Genomic DNA, 26,585 nt, shown 5'->3' with positions numbered 1-26,585 from the left:
CAAAGGCAAAGACAAATGCTTCCAGCCATCCATTGCACTAATGGATTGGTCATCAGCTGGCTGTCTATGTCCCGCATCAATATAGACCAAAGTACAGAGGGTTAGGCTATGCTATTGTGCACCTACCTGATGCATCAGAAGGTGCGAGGCCCTTGCTAAATTCTGTGCACAGACTTTGAGACCTATGCTTTAGACTGTATCTAAACCTGCTCCAACATGGACTGACATTCTGGCCTACTTTCAGCCGATGCGACTTGTCTGTCGCTGAACAGTCGCTTTTTATGTATTCAGCACCTATGTATAATGTTGTAAAAATGCTCTAGAAGCTAAAGTCGCAGAAATGTCACACATATTTGGCCTGCAACTTTCTGTGCGACAAATTCAGACAGGAAAAATCAGTATAAATCCTTAGAAAATTATCCCCCAGTGTCTCCATCTGCTGGCGGTATTGAATAAGCATTGCTGCACTGATGGGGTATGCATTAGACGAAAAAAAAGAAGAAAAAGAAGAATAATACGCCCAGAAAAGAGGCGAAAAGGAGAAAAACGTAAAAAAACGTGAAAAAAAAGTAAGAGGAAGAGAAGGGAAAAAAAGGTGGAAATGGGTTTAAAAGTGATTTCGGCGGAGAAATATATATATATATATATATATATATATATATATATATATATATATACGCGCACACACACACATATATATAAACGTATTCTCCGTTGAGATATTGCAGCCGCTGCTGTGTCCAGGCCCAGGAGCCTTAGCACTGTGCTGTGATGTCACTCAATACCACTGACATCACTAGGTGTAAACAACATCTCTCCTTTGCTGTGTATGTGACTATGGAGCTGTTTGGTGATGTCGTCTATTATGGCCTTCATAGAAGCAACAGGAGATTGTTGCATCCATCTAGAACCCTCAGAACTACAGTGCTATGATGTCACTCACTTCCACAGGCCTTGCAGAGTGTAAACAACAACAACCCAGCTTTGTTGTGTATGTAACCATAGGGATTTGTGATGTCACCTAGAACCTTCACAGCAGCGACAGCTTTATGAGGAGCATCAGCACTGCTCTGCCTGAGCAGAACCATCACCGCCATAGGTTGTCAAATAACCCGGATTTAACCCACACAGGTAAGTCCAATGGGGTGCAGGCATGTCCTCTATGCTTACAGCTTCCCGTGGGTGTTGGTTTGATACCGTTTGGGGACAGCCAAGGAGGCATCTGCAGGCAACAAAGGTAGGTGTGTGCTTGTGTGTGTGTTTCCTATGCAGATCCTAAGCCCAGTGTCACATGCAAGTAGGAGGAGTAAGAAGGGTTCCTGGCAAATCCGGGTTATGGATTGCATTTAAAAAGGCCCCGTGGGAGTGCAATGGGCCCCTGTCTTGCTGCTTAGCAATAATGGTATGGGTTTAGGTTCTGCTGTGTGTACTGGTGGTTGACTGCCCCCCAGCCCAGAGTGTGCATGGAAAATTGTCTGGCAGCCTCCCTGACAGCAAGCAGTGATAGTGCCCATGAAGGGCACCTTGTTGGGCCCGCCCCTTTCACGGTTATCGCTTCTCAGCCTTTTGGCTAAGATCAAGTGTAGTATCTGTTCTTATCAGTTTAATATCTGATACGTCCCCTATCTGGGGACCATATATTAAATGGATTTTTGAGAACGGGGGCCGATTTCGAAGCTTGCTTCCGTCGCCCTATGCATTGACCCGATATGGCAGTATCTTCGGGTACAGTGCACCACCCCCTTACAGGGTTAAAAAGAAAGATTCCTACTTTCATTGCTACCTGCTTGCTGGCTAGCCAGCTAGCCAGCCCTGTGGGCCTTGCTGCTGCTGCAGCCAAAAAACAAAAGGTGGTGCTGCTGCTGCTTCTGCTGCTTCTGCTTCTGCTTGTGTCTGGCCGCTGTTGGAGCGTCCAGGCACAGGACTTCTGCTGCTGCTGACTAAATGGCCTCCTTAATTGGATCATTTGAGTAGCCAGCACACCTGTGCAGGTAGGGCATGACATGATAGGCAGCTGCCTTGATAGCTGGTGGGTGCTGAATGTTCCTAATTGACAAAATAAGATTAATGCTTATGAAGAAATATAAAATCTCATCCCTTCCCCAATATCGCGCCACACCCCTACCCCTTAATTCCCTGGTTGAACTTGATGGACATATGTCTTTTTTCGACCGTACTAACTATGTAACTATGTAACATAACATGGGGGGGGGGGGGGGGGGGGGTCTCCTGGCTGTTCACACAGGTGTGTCATTGCTGTACATTGACCATGCATTGCTTCTGTGGTATTGCAAAGGCAAAGACAAATGCTTCCAGCCATCCATTGCACTAATGGATTGGTCATCAGCTGGCTGTCTATGTCCCGCATCAATATAGACCAAAGTACAGAGGGTTAGGCTATGCTATTGTGCACCTACCTGATGCATCAGAAGGTGCGAGGCCCTTGCTAAATTCTGTGCACAGACTTTGAGATCTATACTTTAGACTGTATCTAAACCTGCTCCAACATGGACTGACATTCTGGCCTACTTTCAGCCGATGCGACTTGTCTGTCGCTGAACAGTCGCTTTTTATGTATTCAGCACCTATGTATAATGTTGTAAAAATGCTCTAGAAGCTAAAGTCGCAGAAATGTCACACATATTTGGCCTGCAACTTTCTGTGCGACAAATTCAGACAGGAAAAATCAGTATAAATCCTTAGAAAATTATCCCCCAGTGTCTCCATCTGCTGGCGGTATTGAATAAGCATTGCTGCACTGATGGGGTATGCATTAGACGAAAAAAAAGAAGAAAAAGAAGAATAATACGCCCAGAAAAGAGGCGAAAAGGAGAAAAACGTAAAAAAACGTGAAAAAAAAGTAAGAGGAAGAGAAGGGAAAAAAAGGTGGAAATGGGTTTAAAAGTGATTTCGGCGGAGAAATATATATATATATATATATATATATATATATATACGCGCACACACACACATATATATAAACGTATTCTCCGTTGAGATATTGCAGCCGCTGCTGTGTCCAGGCCCAGGAGCCTTAGCACTGTGCTGTGATGTCACTCAATACCACTGACATCACTAGGTGTAAACAACATCTCTCCTTTGCTGTGTATGTGACTATGGAGCTGTTTGGTGATGTCGTCTATTATGGCCTTCATAGAAGCAACAGGAGATTGTTGCATCCATCTAGAACCCTCAGAACTACAGTGCTATGATGTCACTCACTTCCACAGGCCTTGCAGAGTGTAAACAACAACAACCCAGCTTTGTTGTGTATGTAACCATAGGGATTTGTGATGTCACCTAGAACCTTCACAGCAGCGACAGCTTTATGAGGAGCATCAGCACTGCTCTGCCTGAGCAGAACCATCACCGCCATAGGTTGTCAAATAACCCGGATTTAACCCACACAGGTAAGTCCAATGGGGTGCAGGCATGTCCTCTATGCTTACAGCTTCCCGTGGGTGTTGGTTTGATACCGTTTGGGGACAGCCAAGGAGGCATCTGCAGGCAACAAAGGTAGGTGTGTGCTTGTGTGTGTGTTTCCTATGCAGATCCTAAGCCCAGTGTCACATGCAAGTAGGAGGAGTAAGAAGGGTTCCTGGCAAATCCGGGTTATGGATTGCATTTAAAAAGGCCCCGTGGGAGTGCAATGGGCCCCTGTCTTGCTGCTTAGCAATAATGGTATGGGTTTAGGTTCTGCTGTGTGTACTGGTGGTTGACTGCCCCCCAGCCCAGAGTGTGCATGGAAAATTGTCTGGCAGCCTCCCTGACAGCAAGCAGTGATAGTGCCCATGAAGGGCACCTTGTTGGGCCCGCCCCTTTCACGGTTATCGCTTCTCGGCCTTTTGGCTAAGATCAAGTGTAGTATCTGTTCTTATCAGTTTAATATCTGATACGTCCCCTATCTGGGGACCATATATTAAATGGATTTTTGAGAACGGGGGCCGATTTCGAAGCTTGCTTCCGTCGCCCTATGCATTGACCCGATATGGCAGTATCTTCGGGTACAGTGCACCACCCCCTTACAGGGTTAAAAAGAAAGATTCCTACTTTCATTGCTACCTGCTTGCTGGCTAGCCAGCTAGCCAGCCCTGTGGGCCTTGCTGCTGCTGCAGCCAAAAAACAAAAGGTGGTGCTGCTGCTGCTTCTGCTGCTTCTGCTTGTGTCTGGCCGCTGTTGGAGCGTCCAGGCACAGGACTTCTGCTGCTGCTGACTAAATGGCCTCCTTAATTGGATCATTTGAGTAGCCAGCACACCTGTGCAGGTAGGGCATGACATGATAGGCAGCTGCCTTGATAGCGGGTGGGTGCTGAATGTTCCTAATTGACAAAATAAGATTAATGCTTATGAAGAAATATAAAATCTCATCCCTTCCCCAATATCGCGCCACACCCCTACCCCTTAATTCCCTGGTTGAACTTGATGGACATATGTCTTTTTTCGACCGTACTAACTATGTAACTATGTAACATAACATGGGGGGGGGGGGGGGGGTCTCCTGGCTGTTCACACAGGTGTGTCATTGCTGTACATTGACCATGCATTGCTTCTGTGGTATTGCAAAGGCAAAGACAAATGCTTCCAGCCATCCATTGCACTAATGGATTGGTCATCAGCTGGCTGTCTATGTCCCGCATCAATATAGACCAAAGTACAGAGGGTTAGGCTATGCTATTGTGCACCTACCTGATGCATCAGAAGGTGCGAGGCCCTTGCTAAATTCTGTGCACAGACTTTGAGATCTATACTTTAGACTGTATCTAAACCTGCTCCAACATGGACTGACATTCTGGCCTACTTTCAGCCGATGCGACTTGTCTGTCGCTGAACAGTCGCTTTTTATGTATTCAGCACCTATGTATAATGTTGTAAAAATGCTCTAGAAGCTAAAGTCGCAGAAATGTCACACATATTTGGCCTGCAACTTTCTGTGCGACAAATTCAGACAGGAAAAATCAGTATAAATCCTTAGAAAATTATCCCCCAGTGTCTCCATCTGCTGGCGGTATTGAATAAGCATTGCTGCACTGATGGGGTATGCATTAGACGAAAAAAAAGAAGAAAAAGAAGAATAATACGCCCAGAAAAGAGGCGAAAAGGAGAAAAACGTAAAAAAACGTGAAAAAAAAGTAAGAGGAAGAGAAGGGAAAAAAAGGTGGAAATGGGTTTAAAAGTGATTTCGGCGGAGAAATATATATATATATATATATATATATATATATATATATATATATATATACGCGCACACACACACATATATATAAACGTATTCTCCGTTGAGATATTGCAGCCGCTGCTGTGTCCAGGCCCAGGAGCCTTAGCACTGTGCTGTGATGTCACTCAATACCACTGACATCACTAGGTGTAAACAACATCTCTCCTTTGCTGTGTATGTGACTATGGAGCTGTTTGGTGATGTCGTCTATTATGGCCTTCATAGAAGCAACAGGAGATTGTTGCATCCATCTAGAACCCTCAGAACTACAGTGCTATGATGTCACTCACTTCCACAGGCCTTGCAGAGTGTAAACAACAACAACCCAGCTTTGTTGTGTATGTAACCATAGGGATTTGTGATGTCACCTAGAACCTTCACAGCAGCGACAGCTTTATGAGGAGCATCAGCACTGCTCTGCCTGAGCAGAACCATCACCGCCATAGGTTGTCAAATAACCCGGATTTAACCCACACAGGTAAGTCCAATGGGGTGCAGGCATGTCCTCTATGCTTACAGCTTCCCGTGGGTGTTGGTTTGATACCGTTTGGGGACAGCCAAGGAGGCATCTGCAGGCAACAAAGGTAGGTGTGTGCTTGTGTGTGTGTTTCCTATGCAGATCCTAAGCCCAGTGTCACATGCAAGTAGGAGGAGTAAGAAGGGTTCCTGGCAAATCCGGGTTATGGATTGCATTTAAAAAGGCCCCGTGGGAGTGCAATGGGCCCCTGTCTTGCTGCTTAGCAATAATGGTATGGGTTTAGGTTCTGCTGTGTGTACTGGTGGTTGACTGCCCCCCAGCCCAGAGTGTGCATGGAAAATTGTCTGGCAGCCTCCCTGACAGCAAGCAGTGATAGTGCCCATGAAGGGCACCTTGTTGGGCCCGCCCCTTTCACGGTTATCGCTTCTCGGCCTTTTGGCTAAGATCAAGTGTAGTATCTGTTCTTATCAGTTTAATATCTGATACGTCCCCTATCTGGGGACCATATATTAAATGGATTTTTGAGAACGGGGGCCGATTTCGAAGCTTGCTTCCGTCGCCCTATGCATTGACCCGATATGGCAGTATCTTCGGGTACAGTGCACCACCCCCTTACAGGGTTAAAAAGAAAGATTCCTACTTTCATTGCTACCTGCTTGCTGGCTAGCCAGCTAGCCAGCCCTGTGGGCCTTGCTGCTGCTGCAGCCAAAAAACAAAAGGTGGTGCTGCTGCTGCTTCTGCTGCTTCTGCTTCTGCTTGTGTCTGGCCGCTGTTGGAGCGTCCAGGCACAGGACTTCTGCTGCTGCTGACTAAATGGCCTCCTTAATTGGATCATTTGAGTAGCCAGCACACCTGTGCAGGTAGGGCATGACATGATAGGCAGCTGCCTTGATAGCGGGTGGGTGCTGAATGTTCCTTATTGACAAAATAAGATTAATGCTTATGAAGAAATATAAAATCTCATCCCTTCCCCAATATCGCGCCACACCCCTACCCCTTAATTCCCTGGTTGAACTTGATGGACATATGTCTTTTTTCGACCGTACTAACTATGTAACTATGTAACATAACATGGGGGGGGGGGGGGGTCTCCTGGCTGTTCACACAGGTGTGTCATTGCTGTACATTGACCATGCATTGCTTCTGTGGTATTGCAAAGGCAAAGACAAATGCTTCCAGCCATCCATTGCACTAATGGATTGGTCATCAGCTGGCTGTCTATGTCCCGCATCAATATAGACCAAAGTACAGAGGGTTAGGCTATGCTATTGTGCACCTACCTGATGCATCAGAAGGTGCGAGGCCCTTGCTAAATTCTGTGCACAGACTTTGAGATCTATACTTTAGACTGTATCTAAACCTGCTCCAACATGGACTGACATTCTGGCCTACTTTCAGCCGATGCGACTTGTCTGTCGCTGAACAGTCGCTTTTTATGTATTCAGCACCTATGTATAATGTTGTAAAAATGCTCTAGAAGCTAAAGTCGCAGAAATGTCACACATATTTGGCCTGCAACTTTCTGTGCGACAAATTCAGACAGGAAAAATCAGTATAAATCCTTAGAAAATTATCCCCCAGTGTCTCCATCTGCTGGCGGTATTGAATAAGCATTGCTGCACTGATGGGGTATGCATTAGACGAAAAAAAAGAAGAAAAAGAAGAATAATACGCCCAGAAAAGAGGCGAAAAGGAGAAAAACGTAAAAAAACGTGAAAAAAAAGTAAGAGGAAGAGAAGGGAAAAAAAGGTGGAAATGGGTTTAAAAGTGATTTCGGCGGAGAAATATATATATATATATATATATATATATATATATATATATATATACGCGCACACACACACATATATATAAACGTATTCTCCGTTGAGATATTGCAGCCGCTGCTGTGTCCAGGCCCAGGAGCCTTAGCACTGTGCTGTGATGTCACTCAATACCACTGACATCACTAGGTGTAAACAACATCTCTCCTTTGCTGTGTATGTGACTATGGAGCTGTTTGGTGATGTCGTCTATTATGGCCTTCATAGAAGCAACAGGAGATTGTTGCATCCATCTAGAACCCTCAGAACTACAGTGCTATGATGTCACTCACTTCCACAGGCCTTGCAGAGTGTAAACAACAACAACCCAGCTTTGTTGTGTATGTAACCATAGGGATTTGTGATGTCACCTAGAACCTTCACAGCAGCGACAGCTTTATGAGGAGCATCAGCACTGCTCTGCCTGAGCAGAACCATCACCGCCATAGGTTGTCAAATAACCCGGATTTAACCCACACAGGTAAGTCCAATGGGGTGCAGGCATGTCCTCTATGCTTACAGCTTCCCGTGGGTGTTGGTTTGATACCGTTTGGGGACAGCCAAGGAGGCATCTGCAGGCAACAAAGGTAGGTGTGTGCTTGTGTGTGTGTTTCCTATGCAGATCCTAAGCCCAGTGTCACATGCAAGTAGGAGGAGTAAGAAGGGTTCCTGGCAAATCCGGGTTATGGATTGCATTTAAAAAGGCCCCGTGGGAGTGCAATGGGCCCCTGTCTTGCTGCTTAGCAATAATGGTATGGGTTTAGGTTCTGCTGTGTGTACTGGTGGTTGACTGCCCCCCAGCCCAGAGTGTGCATGGAAAATTGTCTGGCAGCCTCCCTGACAGCAAGCAGTGATAGTGCCCATGAAGGGCACCTTGTTGGGCCCGCCCCTTTCACGGTTATCGCTTCTCGGCCTTTTGGCTAAGATCAAGTGTAGTATCTGTTCTTATCAGTTTAATATCTGATACGTCCCCTATCTGGGGACCATATATTAAATGGATTTTTGAGAACGGGGGCCGATTTCGAAGCTTGCTTCCGTCGCCCTATGCATTGACCCGATATGGCAGTATCTTCGGGTACAGTGCACCACCCCCTTACAGGGTTAAAAAGAAAGATTCCTACTTTCATTGCTACCTGCTTGCTGGCTAGCCAGCTAGCCAGCCCTGTGGGCCTTGCTGCTGCTGCAGCCAAAAAACAAAAGGTGGTGCTGCTGCTGCTTCTGCTGCTTCTGCTTCTGCTTGTGTCTGGCCGCTTGTTGGAGCGTCCAGGCACAGGACTTCTGCTGTTGCTGACTAAATGGCCTCCTTAATTGGATCATTTGAGTAGCCAGCACACCTGTGCAGGTAGGGCATGACATGATAGGCAGCTGCCTTGATAGCGGGTGGGTGCTGAATGTTCCTAATTGACAAAATAAGATTAATGCTTATGAAGAAATATAAAATCTCATCCCTTCCCCAATATCGCGCCACACCCCTACCCCTTAATTCCCTGGTTGAACTTGATGGACATATGTCTTTTTTCGACCGTACTAACTATGTAACTATGTAACATAACATGGGGGGGGGGGGGGGGGTCTCCTGGCTGTTCACACAGGTGTGTCATTGCTGTACATTGACCATGCATTGCTTCTGTGGTATTGCAAAGGCAAAGACAAATGCTTCCAGCCATCCATTGCACTAATGGATTGGTCATCAGCTGGCTGTCTATGTCCCGCATCAATATAGACCAAAGTACAGAGGGTTAGGCTATGCTATTGTGCACCTACCTGATGCATCAGAAGGTGCGAGGCCCTTGCTAAATTCTGTGCACAGACTTTGAGATCTATACTTTAGACTGTATCTAAACCTGCTCCAACATGGACTGACATTCTGGCCTACTTTCAGCCGATGCGACTTGTCTGTCGCTGAACAGTCGCTTTTTATGTATTCAGCACCTATGTATAATGTTGTAAAAATGCTCTAGAAGCTAAAGTCGCAGAAATGTCACACATATTTGGCCTGCAACTTTCTGTGCGACAAATTCAGACAGGAAAAATCAGTATAAATCCTTAGAAAATTATCCCCCAGTGTCTCCATCTGCTGGCGGTATTGAATAAGCATTGCTGCACTGATGGGGTATGCATTAGACGAAAAAAAAGAAGAAAAAGAAGAATAATACGCCCAGAAAAGAGGCGAAAAGGAGAAAAACGTAAAAAAAACGTGAAAAAAAAGTAAGAGGAAGATAAGGGAAAAAAAGGTGGAAATGGGTTTAAAAGTGATTTCGGCGGAGAAATATATATATATATATATATATATATATATATATATATATATATACGCGCACACACACACATATATATAAACGTATTCTCCGTTGAGATATTGCAGCCGCTGCTGTGTCCAGGCCCAGGAGCCTTAGCACTGTGCTGTGATGTCACTCAATACCACTGACATCACTAGGTGTAAACAACATCTCTCCTTTGCTGTGTATGTGACTATGGAGCTGTTTGGTGATGTCGTCTATTATGGCCTTCATAGAAGCAACAGGAGATTGTTGCATCCATCTAGAACCCTCAGAACTACAGTGCTATGATGTCACTCACTTCCACAGGCCTTGCAGAGTGTAAACAACAACAACCCAGCTTTGTTGTGTATGTAACCATAGGGATTTGTGATGTCACCTAGAACCTTCACAGCAGCGACAGCTTTATGAGGAGCATCAGCACTGCTCTGCCTGAGCAGAACCATCACCGCCATAGGTTGTCAAATAACCCGGATTTAACCCACACAGGTAAGTCCAATGGGGTGCAGGCATGTCCTCTATGCTTACAGCTTCCCGTGGGTGTTGGTTTGATACCGTTTGGGGACAGCCAAGGAGGCATCTGCAGGCAACAAAGGTAGGTGTGTGCTTGTGTGTGTGTTTCCTATGCAGATCCTAAGCCCAGTGTCACATGCAAGTAGGAGGAGTAAGAAGGGTTCCTGGCAAATCCGGGTTATGGATTGCATTTAAAAAGGCCCCGTGGGAGTGCAATGGGCCCCTGTCTTGCTGCTTAGCAATAATGGTATGGGTTTAGGTTCTGCTGTGTGTACTGGTGGTTGACTGCCCCCCAGCCCAGAGTGTGCATGGAAAATTGTCTGGCAGCCTCCCTGACAGCAAGCAGTGATAGTGCCCATGAAGGGCACCTTGTTGGGCCCGCCCCTTTCACGGTTATCGCTTCTCGGCCTTTTGGCTAAGATCAAGTGTAGTATCTGTTCTTATCAGTTTAATATCTGATACGTCCCCTATCTGGGGACCATATATTAAATGGATTTTTGAGAACGGGGGCCGATTTCGAAGCTTGCTTCCGTCGCCCTATGCATTGACCCGATATGGCAGTATCTTCGGGTACAGTGCACCACCCCCTTACAGGGTTAAAAAGAAAGATTCCTACTTTCATTGCTACCTGCTTGCTGGCTAGCCAGCTAGCCAGCCCTGTGGGCCTTGCTGCTGCTGCTTCTGCTGCTTCTGCTTCTGCTTGTGTCTGGCCGCTGTTGGAGCGTCCAGGCACAGGACTTCTGCTGCTGCTGACTAAATGGCCTCCTTAATTGGATCATTTGAGTAGCCAGCACACCTGTGCAGGTAGGGCATGACATGATAGGCAGCTGCCTTGATAGCGGGTGGGTGCTGAATGTTCCTAATTGACAAAATAAGATTAATGCTTATGAAGAAATATAAAATCTCATCCCTTCCCCAATATCGCGCCACACCCCTACCCCTTAATTCCCTGGTTGAACTTGATGGACATATGTCTTTTTTCGACCGTACTAACTATGTAACTATGTAACATAACATGGGGGGGGGGGGGGGGTCTCCTGGCTGTTCACACAGGTGTGTCATTGCTGTACATTGACCATGCATTGCTTCTGTGGTATTGCAAAGGCAAAGACAAATGCTTCCAGCCATCCATTGCACTAATGGATTGGTCATCAGCTGGCTGTCTATGTCCCGCATCAATATAGACCAAAGTACAGAGGGTTAGGCTATGCTATTGTGCACCTACCTGATGCATCAGAAGGTGCGAGGCCCTTGCTAAATTCTGTGCACAGACTTTGAGATCTATACTTTAGACTGTATCTAAACCTGCTCCAACATGGACTGACATTCTGGCCTACTTTCAGCCGATGCGACTTGTCTGTCGCTGAACAGTCGCTTTTTATGTATTCAGCACCTATGTATAATGTTGTAAAAATGCTCTAGAAGCTAAAGTCGCAGAAATGTCACACATATTTGGCCTGCAACTTTCTGTGCGACAAATTCAGACAGGAAAAATCAGTATAAATCCTTAGAAAATTATCCCCCAGTGTCTCCATCTGCTGGCGGTATTGAATAAGCATTGCTGCACTGATGGGGTATGCATTAGACGAAAAAAAAGAAGAAAAAGAAGAATAATACGCCCAGAAAAGAGGCGAAAAGGAGAAAAACGTAAAAAAACGTGAAAAAAAAGTAAGAGGAAGAGAAGGGAAAAAAAGGTGGAAATGGGTTTAAAAGTGATTTCGGCGGAGAAATATATATATATATATATATATATATATATATATATATACGCGCACACACACACATATATATAAACGTATTCTCCGTTGAGATATTGCAGCCGCTGCTGTGTCCAGGCCCAGGAGCCTTAGCACTGTGCTGTGATGTCACTCAATACCACTGACATCACTAGGTGTAAACAACATCTCTCCTTTGCTGTGTATGTGACTATGGAGCTGTTTGGTGATGTCGTCTATTATGGCCTTCATAGAAGCAACAGGAGATTGTTGCATCCATCTAGAACCCTCAGAACTACAGTGCTATGATGTCACTCACTTCCACAGGCCTTGCAGAGTGTAAACAACAACAACCCAGCTTTGTTGTGTATGTAACCATAGGGATTTGTGATGTCACCTAGAACCTTCACAGCAGCGACAGCTTTATGAGGAGCATCAGCACTGCTCTGCCTGAGCAGAACCATCACCGCCATAGGTTGTCAAATAACCCGGATTTAACCCACACAGGTAAGTCCAATGGGGTGCAGGCATGTCCTCTATGCTTACAGCTTCCCGTGGGTGTTGGTTTGATACCGTTTGGGGACAGCCAAGGAGGCATCTGCAGGCAACAAAGGTAGGTGTGTGCTTGTGTGTGTGTTTCCTATGCAGATCCTAAGCCCAGTGTCACATGCAAGTAGGAGGAGTAAGAAGGGTTCCTGGCAAATCCGGGTTATGGATTGCATTTAAAAAGGCCCCGTGGGAGTGCAATGGGCCCCTGTCTTGCTGCTTAGCAATAATGGTATGGGTTTAGGTTCTGCTGTGTGTACTGGTGGTTGACTGCCCCCCAGCCCAGAGTGTGCATGGAAAATTGTCTGGCAGCCTCCCTGACAGCAAGCAGTGATAGTGCCCATGAAGGGCACCTTGTTGGGCCCGCCCCTTTCACGGTTATCGCTTCTCGGCCTTTTGGCTAAGATCAAGTGTAGTATCTGTTCTTATCAGTTTAATATCTGATACGTCCCCTATCTGGGGACCATATATTAAATGGATTTTTGAGAACGGGGGCCGATTTCGAAGCTTGCTTCCGTCGCCCTATGCATTGACCCGATATGGCAGTATCTTCGGGTACAGTGCACCACCCCCTTACAGGGTTAAAAAGAAAGATTCCTACTTTCATTGCTACCTGCTTGCTGGCTAGCCAGCTAGCCAGCCCTGTGGGCCTTGCTGCTGCTGCAGCCAAAAAACAAAAGGTGGTGCTGCTGCTGCTTCTGCTGCTTCTGCTTCTGCTTGTGTCTGGCCGCTGTTGGAGCGTCCAGGCACAGGACTTCTGCTGCTGCTGACTAAATGGCCTCCTTAATTGGATCATTTGAGTAGCCAGCACACCTGTGCAGGTAGGGCATGACATGATAGGCAGCTGCCTTGATAGCGGGTGGGTGCTGAATGTTCCTAATTGACAAAATAAGATTAATGCTTATGAAGAAATATAAAATCTCATCCCTTCCCCAATATCGCGCCACACCCCTACCCCTTAATTCCCTGGTTGAACTTGATGGACATATGTCTTTTTTCGACCGTACTAACTATGTAACTATGTAACATAACATGGGGGGGGGGGGGGGGGGGGTTCTCCTGGCTGTTCACACAGGTGTGTCATTGCTGTACATTGACCATGCATTGCTTCTGTGGTATTGCAAAGGCAAAGACAAATGCTTCCAGCCATCCATTGCACTAATGGATTGGTCATCAGCTGGCTGTCTATGTCCCGCATCCATCAATATAGACCAAAGTACAGAGGGTTAGGCTATGCTATTGTGCACCTACCTGATGCATCAGAAGGTGCGAGGCCCTTGCTAAATTCTGTGCACAGACTTTGAGATCTATACTTTAGACTGTATCTAAACCTGCTCCAACATGGACTGACATTCTGGCCTACTTTCAGCCGATGCGACTTGTCTGTCGCTGAACAGTCGCTTTTTATGTATTCAGCACCTATGTATAATGTTGTAAAAATGCTCTAGAAGCTAAAGTCGCAGAAATGTCACACATATTTGGCCTGCAACTTTCTGTGCGACAAATTCAGACAGGAAAAATCAGTATAAATCCTTAGAAAATTATCCCCCAGTGTCTCCATCTGCTGGCGGTATTGAATAAGCATTGCTGCACTGATGGGGTATGCATTAGACGAAAAAAAAGAAGAAAAAGAAGAATAATACGCCCAGAAAAGAGGCGAAAAGGAGAAAAACGTAAAAAAACGTGAAAAAAAAGTAAGAGGAAGAGAAGGGAAAAAAAGGTGGAAATGGGTTTAAAAGTGATTTCGGCGGAGAAATATATATATATATATATATATATATATATATATATACGCGCACACACACACATATATATAAACGTATTCTCCGTTGAGATATTGCAGCCGCTGCTGTGTCCAGGCCCAGGAGCCTTAGCACTGTGCTGTGATGTCACTCAATACCACTGACATCACTAGGTGTAAACAACATCTCTCCTTTGCTGTGTATGTGACTATGGAGCTGTTTGGTGATGTCGTCTATTATGGCCTTCATAGAAGCAACAGGAGATTGTTGCATCCATCTAGAACCCTCAGAACTACAGTGCTATGATGTCACTCACTTCCACAGGCCTTGCAGAGTGTAAACAACAACAACCCAGCTTTGTTGTGTATGTAACCATAGGGATTTGTGATGTCACCTAGAACCTTCACAGCAGCGACAGCTTTATGAGGAGCATCAGCACTGCTCTGCCTGAGCAGAACCATGACCGCCATAGGTTGTCAAATAACCCGGATTTAACCCACACAGGTAAGTCCAATGGGGTGCAGGCATGTCCTCTATGCTTACAGCTTCCCGTGGGTGTTGGTTTGATACCTTTTGGGGACAGCCAAGGAGGCATCTGCAGGCAACAAAGGTAGGTGTGTGCTTGTGTGTGTGTTTCCTATGCAGATCCTAAGCCCAGTGTCACATGCAAGTAGGAGGAGTAAGAAGGGTTCCTGGCAAATCCGGGTTATGGATTGCATTTAAAAAGGCCCCGTGGGAGTGCAATGGGCCCCTGTCTTGCTGCTTAGCAATAATGGTATGGGTTTAGGTTCTGCTGTGTGTACTGGTGGTTGACTGCCCCCCAGCCCAGAGTGTGCATGGAAAATTGTCTGGCAGCCTCCCTGACAGCAAGCAGTGATAGTGCCCATGAAGGGCACCTTGTTGGGCCCGCCCCTTTCACGGTTATCGCTTCTCGGCCTTTTGGCTAAGATCAAGTGTAGTATCTGTTCTTATCAGTTTTCATGCTGGTGGGGATGGGTGCTGCATGGAGGATGCAGGTGTACCAGGGCTTTCCGGGGCTGGTTCTGAGGAATCAGCTCGACGGCTGCCCCGATGTGACCTGTTCCCTCCGGGTCTCGCCATGAGGCTGAGAGGGTCTAGAGCCGAGGTACTTTGTGCCTCGGGGAGTGGTGACCCCGAGGTGCCGAAACTCACTGGGAGAATAGGCTCACTGAGTTGAAGCACGGGCACCATAATCTCTTCACCTTGTGGCACTCACCTCTTGATTCCCGGCCTTCTGGCTAGGATCAGAGAAATTTTTATAGATCCGGCCGGATGTCCGGGCAGTATATCTGCACACATTCACTTATTTATTTCTTTTTTGTCTCACTGTGTCACCTTTTGCGTGTTGTGTGTTCACAGGATTTGTCAGGATGCGGTAGCCCTTCTGGGTGTCCCTCCTGGCGGTCTAGGGGAGGTGTGTGTGGCCATTAGGTTCCGCACCTCCCTGCAAACACCCCGGGTACTCCTGCTTTGGCAGGGTACCTACCGTAATTGGCTCTGCGGGCAGATACCTTGGCTAACGCCAAGGGGGATGCCGGGAGCATTTGTGGTCCCCTAGTAGCTTCGGCGAAAAGGGACATCGAACCTGGAACCTCGCAGGTACCTTTTGGTCCGGAGGCGAAGGGTAAGGTTTGTTGGGGGGCCTCTCTCCTATCGGAGAAGGGCTTGCGATAGACCGCATCCTTTGTGCACGTTTTTTTAGTGTAACACGTTTGCACTTTTTCTTGCACTTTGGGTGAATCGAAAGCACGTTCCTCGGCTTTAGATAAAAAAAAAAAAAAATCTGTTCTTATCAGTTTAATATCTGATACGTCCCCTATCTGGGGACCATATATTAAATGGATTTTTGAGAACGGGGGCCGATTTCGAAGCTTGCTTCCGTCGCCCTATGCATTGACCCGATATGGCAGTATCTTCGGGTACAGTGCACCACCCCCTTACAGGGTTAAAAAGAAAGATTCCTACTTTCATTGCTACCTGCTTGCTGGCTAGCCAGCTAGCCAGCCCTGTGGGCCTTGCTGCTGCTGCAGCCAAAAAACAAAAGGTGGTGCTGCTGCTGCTTCTGCTGCTTCTGCTTCTGCTTGTGTCTGGCCGCTGTTGGAGCGTCCAGGCACAGGACTTCTGCTGCTGCTGACTAAATGGCCTCCTTAATTGGATCATTTGAGTAGCCAGCACACCTGTGCAGGTAGGGCATGACATGATAGGCAGCTGCCTTGATAGCGGGTGGGTGCTGAATGTTCCTAATTGACAAAATAAGATTAATGCTTATGAAGAAATATAAAATCTCATCCCTTCCCCAATATCGCGCCACACCCCTACCCCTTAATTCCCTGGTTGAACTTGATGGACATATGTCTTTTTTCGACCGTACTAACTATGTAACTATGTAACATAACATGGGGGGGGGGGGGGGGGTTCTCCTGGCTGTTCACACAGGTGTGTCATTGCTGTACATTGACCATGCATTGCTTCTGTGGTATTGCAAAGGCAAAGACAAATGCTTCCAGCCATCCATTGCACTAATGGATTGGTCATCAGCTGGCTGTCTATGTCCCGCATCAATATAGACCAAAGTACAGAGGGTTAGGCTATGCTATTGTGCACCTACCTGATGCATCAGAAGGTGCGAGGCCCTTGCTAAATTCTGTGCACAGACTTTGAGATCTATACTTTAGACTGTATCTAAACCTGCTCCAACATGGACTGACATTCTGGCCTACTTTCAGCCGATGCGACTTGTCTGTCGCTGAACAGTCGCTTTTTATGTATTCAGCACCTATGTATAATGTTGTAAAAATGCTCTAGAAGCTAAAGTCGCAGAAATGTCACACATATTTGGCCTGCAACTTTCTGTGCGACAAATTCAGACAGGAAAAATCAGTATAAATCCTTAGAAAATTATCCCCCAGTGTCTCCATCTGCTGGCGGTATTGAATAAGCATTGCTGCACTGATGGGGTATGCATTAGACGAAAAAAAAGAAGAAAAAGAAGAATAATACGCCCAGAAAAGAGGCGAAAAGGAGAAAAACGTAAAAAAACGTGAAAAAAAAGTAAGAGGAAGAGAAGGGAAAAAAAGGTGGAAATGGGTTTAAAAGTGATTTCGGCGGAGAAATATATATATATATATATATATATATATATATATATATATATATATATATACGCGCACACACACACATATATATAAACGTATTCTCCGTTGAGATATTGCAGCCGCTGCTGTGTCCAGGCCCAGGAGCCTTAGCACTGTGCTGTGATGTCACTCAATACCACTGACATCACTAGGTGTAAACAACATCTCTCCTTTGCTGTGTATGTGACTATGGAGCTGTTTGGTGATGTCGTCTATTATGGCCTTCATAGAAGCAACAGGAGATTGTTGCATCCATCTAGAACCCTCAGAACTACAGTGCTATGATGTCACTCACTTCCACAGGCCTTGCAGAGTGTAAACAACAACAACCCAGCTTTGTTGTGTATGTAACCATAGGGATTTGTGATGTCACCTAGAACCTTCACAGCAGCGACAGCTTTATGAGGAGCATCAGCACTGCTCTGCCTGAGCAGAACCATCACCGCCATAGGTTGTCAAATAACCCGGATTTAACCCACACAGGTAAGTCCAATGGGGTGCAGGCATGTCCTCTATGCTTACAGCTTCCCGTGGGTGTTGGTTTGATACCGTTTGGGGACAGCCAAGGAGGCATCTGCAGGCAACAAAGGTAGGTGTGTGCTTGTGTGTGTGTTTCCTATGCAGATCCTAAGCCCAGTGTCACATGCAAGTAGGAGGAGTAAGAAGGGTTCCTGGCAAATCCGGGTTATGGATTGCATTTAAAAAGGCCCCGTGGGAGTGCAATGGGCCCCTGTCTTGCTGCTTAGCAATAATGGTATGGGTTTAGGTTCTGCTGTGTGTACTGGTGGTTGACTGCCCCCCAGCCCAGAGTGTGCATGGAAAATTGTCTGGCAGCCTCCCTGACAGCAAGCAGTGATAGTGCCCATGAAGGGCACCTTGTTGGGCCCGCCCCTTTCACGGTTATCGCTTCTCGGCCTTTTGGCTAAGATCAAGTGTAGTATCTGTTCTTATCAGTTTAATATCTGATACGTCCCCTATCTGGGGACCATATATTAAATGGATTTTTGAGAACGGGGGCCGATTTCGAAGCTTGCTTCCGTCGCCCTATGCATTGACCCGATATGGCAGTATCTTCGGGTACAGTGCACCACCCCCTTACAGGGTTAAAAAGAAAGATTCCTACTTTCATTGCTACCTGCTTGCTGGCTAGCCAGCTAGCCAGCCCTGTGGGCCTTGCTGCTGCTGCAGCCAAAAAACAAAAGGTGGTGCTGCTGCTGCTTCTGCTGCTTCTGCTTCTGCTTGTGTCTGGCCGCTGTTGGAGCGTCCAGGCACAGGACTTCTGCTGCTGCTGACTAAATGGCCTCCTTAATTGGATCATTTGAGTAGCCAGCACACCTGTGCAGGTAGGGCATGACATGATAGGCAGCTGCCTTGATAGCGGGTGGGTGCTGAATGTTCCTAATTGACAAAATAAGATTAATGCTTATGAAGAAATATAAAATCTCATCCCTTCCCCAATATCACGCCACACCCCTACCCCTTAATTCCCTGGTTGAACTTGATGGACATATGTCTTTTTTCGACCGTACTAACTATGTAACTATGTAACATAACATGGGGGGGGGGGGGGGTCTCCTGGCTGTTCACACAGGTGTGTCATTGCTGTACATTGACCATGCATTGCTTCTGTGGTATTGCAAAGGCAAAGACAAATGCTTCCAGCCATCCATTGCACTAATGGATTGGTCATCAGCTGGCTGTCTATGTCCCGCATCAATATAGACCAAAGTACAGAGGGTTAGGCTATGCTATTGTGCACCTACCTGATGCATCAGAAGGTGCGAGGCCCTTGCTAAATTCTGTGCACAGACTTTGAGATCTATACTTTAGACTGTATCTAAACCTGCTCCAACATGGACTGACATTCTGGCCTACTTTCAGCCGATGCGACTTGTCTGTCGCTGAACAGTCGCTTTTTATGTATTCAGCACCTATGTATAATGTTGTAAAAATGCTCTAGAAGCTAAAGTCGCAGAAATGTCACACATATTTGGCCTGCAACTTTCTGTGCGACAAATTCAGACAGGAAAAATCAGTATAAATCCTTAGAAAATTATCCCCCAGTGTCTCCATCTGCTGGCGGTATTGAATAAGCATTGCTGCACTGATGGGGTATGCATTAGACGAAAAAAAAGAAGAAAAAGAAGAATAATACGCCCAGAAAAGAGGCGAAAAGGAGAAAAACGTAAAAAAACGTGAAAAAAAAGTAAGAGGAAGAGAAGGGAAAAAAAGGTGGAAATGGGTTTAAAAGTGATTTCGGCGGAGAAATATATATATATATATATATATATATATATATATATATATATATACGCGCACACACACACATATATATAAACGTATTCTCCGTTGAGATATTGCAGCCGCTGCTGTGTCCAGGCCCAGGAGCCTTAGCACTGTGCTGTGATGTCACTCAATACCACTGACATCACTAGGTGTAAACAACATCTCTCCTTTGCTGTGTATGTGACTATGGAGCTGTTTGGTGATGTCGTCTATTATGGCCTTCATAGAAGCAACAGGAGATTGTTGCATCCATCTAGAACCCTCAGAACTACAGTGCTATGATGTCACTCACTTCCACAGGCCTTGCAGAGTGTAAACAACAACAACCCAGCTTTGTTGTGTATGTAACCATAGGGATTTGTGATGTCACCTAGAACCTTCACAGCAGCGACAGCTTTATGAGGAGCATCAGCACTGCTCTGCCTGAGCAGAACCATGACCGCCATAGGTTGTCAAATAACCCGGATTTAACCCACACAGGTAAGTCCAATGGGGTGCAGGCATGTCCTCTATGCTTACAGCTTCCCGTGGGTGTTGGTTTGATACCGTTTGGGGACAGCCAAGGAGGCATCTGCAGGCAACAAAGGTAGGTGTGTGCTTGTGTGTGTGTTTCCTATGCAGATCCTAAGCCCAGTGTCACATGCAAGTAGGAGGAGTAAGAAGGGTTCCTGGCAAATCCGGGTTATGGATTGCATTTAAAAAGGCCCCGTGGGAGTGCAATGGGCCCCTGTCTTGCTGCTTAGCAATAATGGTATGGGTTTAGGTTCTGCTGTGTGTACTGGTGGTTGACTGCCCCCCAGCCCAGAGTGTGCATGGAAAATTGTCTGGCAGCCTCCCTGACAGCAAGCAGTGATAGTGCCCATGAAGGGCACCTTGTTGGGCCCGCCCCTTTCACGGTTATCGCTTCTCGGCCTTTTGGCTAAGATCAAGTGTAGTATCTGTTCTTATCAGTTTAATATCTGATACGTCCCCTATCTGGGGACCATATATTAAATGGATTTTTGAGAACGGGGGCCGATTTCGAAGCTTGCTTCCGTCGCCCTATGCATTGACCCGATATGGCAGTATCTTCGGGTACAGTGCACCACCCCCTTACAGGGTTAAAAAGAAAGATTCCTACTTTCATTGCTACCTGCTTGCTGGCTAGCCAGCTAGCCAGCCCTGTGGGCCTTGCTGCTGCTGCAGCCAAAAAACAAAAGGTGGTGCTGCTGCTGCTTCTGCTGCTTCTGCTTCTGCTTGTGTCTGGCCGCTGTTGGAGCGTCCAGGCACAGGACTTCTGCTGCTGCTGACTAAATGGCCTCCTTAATTGGATCATTTGAGTAGCCAGCACACCTGTGCAGGTAGGGCATGACATGATAGGCAGCTGCCTTGATAGCGGGTGGGTGCTGAATGTTCCTAATTGACAAAATAAGATTAATGCTTATGAAGAAATATAAAATCTCATCCCTTCCCCAATATCGCGCCACACCCCTACCCCTTAATTCCCTGGTTGAACTTGATGGACATATGTCTTTTTTCGACCGTACTAACTATGTAACTATGTAACATAACATGGGGGGGGGGGGGGTTCTCCTGGCTGTTCACACAGGTGTGTCATTGCTGTACATTGACCATGCATTGCTTCTGTGGTATTGCAAAGGCAAAGACAAATGCTTCCAGCCATCCATTGCACTAATGGATTGGTCATCAGCTGGCTGTCTATGTCCCGCATCAATATAGACCAAAGTACAGAGGGTTAGGCTATGCTATTGTGCACCTACCTGATGCATCAGAAGGTGCGAGGCCCTTGCTAAATTCTGTGCACAGACTTTGAGATCTATACTTTAGACTGTATCTAAACCTGCTCCAACATGGACTGACATTCTGGCCTACTTTCAGCCGATGCGACTTGTCTGTCGCTGAACAGTCGCTTTTTATGTATTCAGCACCTATGTATAATGTTGTAAAAATGCTCTAGAAGCTAAAGTCGCAGAAATGTCACACATATTTGGCCTGCAACTTTCTGTGCGACAAATTCAGACAGGAAAAATCAGTATAAATCCTTAGAAAATTATCCCCCAGTGTCTCCATCTGCTGGCGGTATTGAATAAGCATTGCTGCACTGATGGGGTATGCATTAGACGAAAAAAAAGAAGAAAAAGAAGAATAATACGCCCAGAAAAGAGGCGAAAAGGAGAAAAACGTAAAAAAACGTGAAAAAAAAGTAAGAGGAAGAGAAGGGAAAAAAAGGTGGAAATGGGTTTAAAAGTGATTTCGGCGGAGAAATATATATATATATATATATATATATATATATATATATATATATATATACGCGCACACACACACATATATATAAACGTATTCTCCGTTGAGATATTGCAGCCGCTGCTGTGTCCAGGCCCAGGAGCCTTAGCACTGTGCTGTGATGTCACTCAATACCACTGACATCACTAGGTGTAAACAACATCTCTCCTTTGCTGTGTATGTGACTATGGAGCTGTTTGGTGATGTCGTCTATTATGGCCTTCATAGAAGCAACAGGAGATTGTTGCATCCATCTAGAACCCTCAGAACTACAGTGCTATGATGTCACTCACTTCCACAGGCCTTGCAGAGTGTAAACAACAACAACCCAGCTTTGTTGTGTATGTAACCATAGGGATTTGTGATGTCACCTAGAACCTTCACAGCAGCGACAGCTTTATGAGGAGCATCAGCACTGCTCTGCCTGAGCAGAACCATCACCGCCATAGGTTGTCAAATAACCCGGATTTAACCCACACAGGTAAGTCCAATGGGGTGCAGGCATGTCCTCTATGCTTACAGCTTCCCGTGGGTGTTGGTTTGATACCGTTTGGGGACAGCCAAGGAGGCATCTGCAGGCAACAAAGGTAGGTGTGTGCTTGTGTGTGTGTTTCCTATGCAGATCCTAAGCCCAGTGTCACATGCAAGTAGGAGGAGTAAGAAGGGTTCCTGGCAAATCCGGGTTATGGATTGCATTTAAAAAGGCCCCGTGGGAGTGCAATGGGCCCCTGTCTTGCTGCTTAGCAATAATGGTATGGGTTTAGGTTCTGCTGTGTGTACTGGTGGTTGACTGCCCCCCAGCCCAGAGTGTGCATGGAAAATTGTCTGGCAGCCTCCCTGACAGCAAGCAGTGATAGTGCCCATGAAGGGCACCTTGTTGGGCCCGCCCCTTTCACGGTTATCGCTTCTTGGCCTTTTGGCTAAGATCAAGTGTAGTATCTGTTCTTATCAGTTTTCATGCTGGTGGGGATGGGTGCTGCATGGAGGATGCAGGTGTACCAGGGCTTTCCGGGGCTGGTTCTGAGGAATCAGCTCGACGGCTGCCCCGATGTGACCTGTTCCCTCCGGGTCTCGCCATGAGGCTGAGAGGGTCTAGAGCCGAGGTACTTTTGTGCCTCGGGGAGTGGTGACCCCGAGGTGCCGAAACTCACTGGGAGAATAGGCTCACTGAGTTGAAGCACGGGCACCATAATCTCTTCACCTTGTGGCACTCACCTCTTGATTCCCGGCCTTCTGGCTAGGATCAGAGAAATTTTTATAGATCCGGCCGGATGTCCGGGCAGTATATCTGCACACATTCACTTATTTATTTATTTTTTGTCTCACTGTGTCACTTTTTGCGTGTTGTGTGTTCACAGGATTTGTCAGGATGCGGTAGCCCTTCTGGGTGTCCCTCCTGGCGGTCTAGGGGAGGTGTGTGTGGCCATTAGGTTCCGCACCTCCCTGCAAACACCCCGGGTACTCCTGCTTCGCAGGGTACCTACCGTAATCGGCTCTGCGGGCAGATACCTTGGCTAACGCCAAGGGGGATGCCGGGAGCATTTGTGGTCTCCTAGTAGCTTCGGCGAAAAGGGACATCGAACCTGGAACCTCGCAGGTACCTTTTGGTCCGGAGGCGAAGGGTAAGGTTTGTTGGGGGGCCTCTCTCCTATCGGAGAAGGGCTTGCGATAGACCGCATCCTTTGTGCACGTTTTTTTAGTGTAACACGTTTGCACTTTTTCTTGCACTTTGGGTGAATCGAAAGCACGTTCCTCGGCTTTAGATAAAAAAAAAAAAAAAAAAAAATCTGTTCTTATCAGTTTAATATCTGATACGTCCCCTATCTGGGGACCATATATTAAATGGATTTTTGAGAACGGGGGCCGATTTCGAAGCTTGCTTCCGTCGCCCTATGCATTGACCCGATATGGCAGTATCTTCGGGTACAGTGCACCACCCCCTTACAGGGTTAAAAAGAAAGATTCCTACTTTCATTGCTACCTGCTTGCTGGCTAGCCAGCTAGCCAGCCCTGTGGGCCTTGCTGCTGCTGCAGCCAAAAAACAAAAGGTGGTGCTGCTGCTGCTTCTGCTGCTTCTGCTTCTGCTTGTGTCTGGCCGCTGTTGGAGCGTCCAGGCACAGGACTTCTGCTGCTGCTGACTAAATGGCCTCCTTAATTGGATCATTTGAGTAGCCAGCACACCTGTGCAGGTAGGGCATGACATGATAGGCAGCTGCCTTGATAGCGGGTGGGTGCTGAATGTTCCTAATTGACAAAATAAGATTAATGCTTATGAAGAAATATAAAATCTCATCCCTTCCCCAATATCGCGCCACACCCCTACCCCTTAATTCCCTGGTTGAACTTGATGGACATATGTCTTTTTTCGACCGTACTAACTATGTAACTATGTAACATAACATGGGGGGGGGGGGTCTCCTGGCTGTTCACACAGGTGTGTCATTGCTGTACATTGACCATGCATTGCTTCTGTGGTATTGCAAAGGCAAAGACAAATGCTTCCAGCCATCCATTGCACTAATGGATTGGTCATCAGCTGGCTGTCTATGTCCCGCATCAATATAGACCAAAGTACAGAGGGTTAGGCTATGCTATTGTGCACCTACCTGATGCATCAGAAGGTGCGAGGCCCTTGCTAAATTCTGTGCACAGACTTTGAGATCTATACTTTAGACTGTATCTAAACCTGCTCCAACATGGACTGACATTCTGGCCTACTTTCAGCCGATGCGACTTGTCTGTCGCTGAACAGTCGCTTTTTATGTATTCAGCACCTATGTATAATGTTGTAAAAATGCTCTAGAAGCTAAAGTCGCAGAAATGTCACACATATTTGGCCTGCAACTTTCTGTGCGACAAATTCAGACAGGAAAAATCAGTATAAATCCTTAGAAAATTATCCCCCAGTGTCTCCATCTGCTGGCGGTATTGAATAAGCATTGCTGCACTGATGGGGTATGCATTAGACGAAAAAAAAGAAGAAAAAGAAGAATAATACGCCCAGTAAAGAGGCGAAAAGGAGAAAAACGTAAAAAAACGTGAAAAAAAAGTAAGAGGAAGAGAAGGGAAAAAAAGGTGGAAATGGGTTTAAAAGTGATTTCGGCGGAGAAATATATATATATATATATATATATATATATATACGCGCACACACACACATATATATAAACGTATTCTCCGTTGAGATATTGCAGCCGCTGCTGTGTCCAGGCCCAGGAGCCTTAGCACTGTGCTGTGATGTCACTCAATACCACTGACATCACTAGGTGTAAACAACATCTCTCCTTTGCTGTGTATGTGACTATGGAGCTGTTTGGTGATGTCGTCTATTATGGCCTTCATAGAAGCAACAGGAGATTGTTGCATCCATCTAGAACCCTCAGAACTACAGTGCTATGATGTCACTCACTTCCACAGGCCTTGCAGAGTGTAAACAACAACAACCCAGCTTTGTTGTGTATGTAACCATAGGGATTTGTGATGTCACCTAGAACCTTCACAGCAGCGACAGCTTTATGAGGAGCATCAGCACTGCTCTGCCTGAGCAGAACCATCACCGCCATAGGTTGTCAAATAACCCGGATTTAACCCACACAGGTAAGTCCAATGGGGTGCAGGCATGTCCTCTATGCTTACAGCTTCCCGTGGGTGTTGGTTTGATACCGTTTGGGGACAGCCAAGGAGGCATCTGCAGGCAACAAAGGTAGGTGTGTGCTTGTGTGTGTGTTTCCTATGCAGATCCTAAGCCCAGTGTCACATGCAAGTAGGAGGAGTAAGAAGGGTTCCTGGCAAATCCGGGTTATGGATTGCATTTAAAAAGGCCCCGTGGGAGTGCAATGGGCCCCTGTCTTGCTGCTTAGCAATAATGGTATGGGTTTAGGTTCTGCTGTGTGTACTGGTGGTTGACTGCCCCCCAGCCCAGAGTGTGCATGGAAAATTGTCTGGCAGCCTCCCTGACAGCAAGCAGTGATAGTGCCCATGAAGGGCACCTTGTTGGGCCCGCCCCTTTCACGGTTATCGCTTCTCGGCCTTTTGGCTAAGATCAAGTGTAGTATCTGTTCTTATCAGTTTAATATCTGATACGTCCCCTATCTGGGGACCATATATTAAATGGATTTTTGAGAACGGGGGCCGATTTCGAAGCTTGCTTCCGTCGCCCTATGCATTGACCCGATATGGCAGTATCTTCGGGTACAGTGCACCACCCCCTTACAGGGTTAAAAAGAAAGATTCCTACTTTCATTGCTACCTGCTTGCTGGCTAGCCAGCTAGCCAGCCCTGTGGGCCTTGCTGCTGCTGCAGCCAAAAAACAAAAGGTGGTGCTGCTGCTGCTTCTGCTGCTTCTGCTTCTGCTTGTGTCTGGCCGCTGTTGGAGCGTCCAGGCACAGGACTTCTGCTGCTGCTGACTAAATGGCCTCTTTAATTGGATCATTTGAGTAGCCAGCACACCTGTGCAGGTAGGGCATGACATGATAGGCAGCTGCCTTGATAGCGGGTGGGTGCTGAATGTTCCTAATTGACAAAATAAGATTAATGCTTATGAAGAAATATAAAATCTCATCCCTTCC

At 46.5% G+C, this 26,585-nt stretch overlaps 10 non-coding genes and 3 pseudogenes across 10 annotated transcripts; all 13 read left to right on the top strand.

The window, feature by feature from the left end:
* Positions 1–1,550: 1,550 nt before the first annotated feature.
* LOC130305318 (U2 spliceosomal RNA) lies at positions 1,551–1,741 on the top strand. The gene has a single exon (XR_008854917.1). It is a non-coding gene; the product is annotated as a U2 spliceosomal RNA (small nuclear RNA).
* Positions 1,742–3,829: 2,088 nt separating this feature from the next.
* Positions 3,830–4,020, top strand: LOC130305180 (U2 spliceosomal RNA). The gene has a single exon (XR_008854779.1). It is a non-coding gene; the product is annotated as a U2 spliceosomal RNA (small nuclear RNA).
* Positions 4,021–6,112: 2,092 nt separating this feature from the next.
* LOC130305179 (U2 spliceosomal RNA) lies at positions 6,113–6,303 on the top strand. Its single transcript, XR_008854778.1, has one exon. It is a non-coding gene; the product is annotated as a U2 spliceosomal RNA (small nuclear RNA).
* A 2,092-nt stretch (positions 6,304–8,395) lies between these two features.
* Positions 8,396–8,586, top strand: LOC130305177 (U2 spliceosomal RNA). The gene has a single exon (XR_008854777.1). It is a non-coding gene; the product is annotated as a U2 spliceosomal RNA (small nuclear RNA).
* A 2,096-nt stretch (positions 8,587–10,682) lies between these two features.
* LOC130305176 (U2 spliceosomal RNA) lies at positions 10,683–10,873 on the top strand. The gene has a single exon (XR_008854776.1). It is a non-coding gene; the product is annotated as a U2 spliceosomal RNA (small nuclear RNA).
* A 2,055-nt stretch (positions 10,874–12,928) lies between these two features.
* On the top strand, positions 12,929–13,119 carry LOC130305415 (U2 spliceosomal RNA). The gene has a single exon (XR_008854996.1). It is a non-coding gene; the product is annotated as a U2 spliceosomal RNA (small nuclear RNA).
* A 2,094-nt stretch (positions 13,120–15,213) lies between these two features.
* Positions 15,214–15,373, top strand: LOC130305380 (U2 spliceosomal RNA; annotated as a pseudogene).
* Positions 15,374–16,065: 692 nt separating this feature from the next.
* LOC130305358 (U2 spliceosomal RNA) lies at positions 16,066–16,246 on the top strand (annotated as a pseudogene).
* A 2,101-nt stretch (positions 16,247–18,347) lies between these two features.
* Positions 18,348–18,538, top strand: LOC130305414 (U2 spliceosomal RNA). Its single transcript, XR_008854995.1, has one exon. It is a non-coding gene; the product is annotated as a U2 spliceosomal RNA (small nuclear RNA).
* Positions 18,539–20,630: 2,092 nt separating this feature from the next.
* Positions 20,631–20,821, top strand: LOC130305413 (U2 spliceosomal RNA). The gene has a single exon (XR_008854994.1). It is a non-coding gene; the product is annotated as a U2 spliceosomal RNA (small nuclear RNA).
* A 2,096-nt stretch (positions 20,822–22,917) lies between these two features.
* LOC130305381 (U2 spliceosomal RNA) lies at positions 22,918–23,077 on the top strand (annotated as a pseudogene).
* A 692-nt stretch (positions 23,078–23,769) lies between these two features.
* Positions 23,770–23,956, top strand: LOC130305362 (U2 spliceosomal RNA). Its single transcript, XR_008854957.1, has one exon. It is a non-coding gene; the product is annotated as a U2 spliceosomal RNA (small nuclear RNA).
* Positions 23,957–26,033: 2,077 nt separating this feature from the next.
* Positions 26,034–26,224, top strand: LOC130305412 (U2 spliceosomal RNA). Its single transcript, XR_008854993.1, has one exon. It is a non-coding gene; the product is annotated as a U2 spliceosomal RNA (small nuclear RNA).
* Positions 26,225–26,585: the final 361 nt, after the last annotated feature.

The sequence above is a fragment of the Hyla sarda genome, unplaced genomic scaffold (genome assembly GCF_029499605.1).
Source record: "Hyla sarda isolate aHylSar1 unplaced genomic scaffold, aHylSar1.hap1 scaffold_131, whole genome shotgun sequence".
Taxonomy (NCBI): domain Eukaryota; kingdom Metazoa; phylum Chordata; class Amphibia; order Anura; family Hylidae; genus Hyla; species Hyla sarda.
The sequence above is the reverse complement of the archived record's forward strand: the minus strand, read 5'-3'. Positions and strand labels throughout refer to the sequence as shown.